The sequence below is a fragment of the Seriola aureovittata genome, chromosome 19 (genome assembly GCF_021018895.1).
Source record: "Seriola aureovittata isolate HTS-2021-v1 ecotype China chromosome 19, ASM2101889v1, whole genome shotgun sequence".
NCBI lineage: Eukaryota > Metazoa > Chordata > Actinopteri > Carangiformes > Carangidae > Seriola > Seriola aureovittata.
Window position 1 is genome coordinate 911,714 of NC_079382.1, and position 1,631 is coordinate 913,344.

Below are 1,631 nucleotides of genomic sequence, written 5' to 3' on the forward strand. Positions count from 1 at the left end.
GCTGCTGCTGCTGCTGCTGCTGCTGCTGCTGCTGCTTCTTCTTCTTCTTCGTCTTCTTCTTCTTCTTCTTCTTCTTCACTGAAAAGCGTAAAGCTGTCCTCTAAGGACAAGGAATAACTTTTTATCCTATATGTTTAAATACAGACCACTTTTATTAAGAAATTTTAAGAATGCTGTACCAATATGTTGATATTTCGTTTTCAGATGAAAAAATAGAAAGACCCAGATCTGACAACTCTCTGAATAACTGTTTTCTGTTTTCTGAATAATTTGTTACAAGAGAATACAACATGTTGGACTGTCTCCAAATTTCCACACTGACAGAGACCATCTGGATGTTCGCCTAATATGTCTACCCCTTTGCTCTTCTTGAGGTTGCAAGTTTTTCCTTGAAAATGCTAAAGCATTCATATTTTCCATGCTGTGCCACAACTGCAGATTAGCTGCGTACGTCCCCAAACCAGTTTTCCCAGAGGTTAGGTCCTTAGAACCATCAGTAAAAATCTGCATATACTCTTTATGAAATTGATTAACATATTTGTAGACATGACTAAAAGGAAGATTATTATGTGTCTGATCAAGCAATGGTGAATGTACCTCGGGTTCAGAGAGAAACCAGAAAGGAACAGGAGACATGACAGACCCAATCTGCCTCTCTTTACATATCAAATGATGTGCTGACAACAAGTGGCAGCAAGTCAGCGTAGTTTGTAGTTTTAGTTAAACTAGTTCCTCTGATATTTTCACCAGCCTGAGGCAGAAAAATTCCTTCCTTTTCCAATGTTGTGAGAGCTTTCAAAAGATGTTCCGGAACAGTTTCATAGCCAAATTTATTTTACATCATTTGCTTTACAAAGGAGAGCCAAATAAATTGATGTTAGCTGTGATATCAGTTCAGGTTGTACATCACCAAGTACCCAGTACACTGCTGCGACTTTGTGCTTTTTTATCAAAGTTCCAAGAGGACTGACTGACAAAATCGTCTATATATAGTATAAGTGAAATACTCAACTCTTCATTAGCATGACATTAATTTAGCTTGACATATTTCCCATCATGGAAGGATTCCAATTGTGAAGGGTTTGAATGTTTAGTCAATACACTGTTCACAATGTTTTCATTTTGCAACAACTGCTGTAAGGACTGAAGAGCAGGGACATACTGAAAGCTACAATTCTCCTCTGGATCCAAAATATTCTACTGGCTCAATTATACTGAAGTTTCCCTAAAGTATTTTCCCCTCTTAAATTTTGAAGAAAAAGGACCACCCGGACCAAAAGCTGCACTAAAAGGATTAGATTGACACAGTTTTTCTACCAATTCACTGAGAATGGCTTCATCAACAACAAAATTATTCTCTGTAAAAATATTACAAACTAACTTTGGAATATACTGATTTGATGATGTGCAGATAAACTGAAGCTGTTCCACCAAGTCACCAATGCATTTGCCAGATACGTTATAGATGCTTTCCAATTTTATCAAGAGAGAACCAATATTTTTCACGATTTCACTTTCAGAATCCCTTTCACAACCCAACTCGAGGTGGTGTCTAAGTCCTCATGATCATGTGACTCCAACACTGTAAAGTCAAGTTCATTCCCAGTAAAAACTGGCTGTTCTTCAAATCT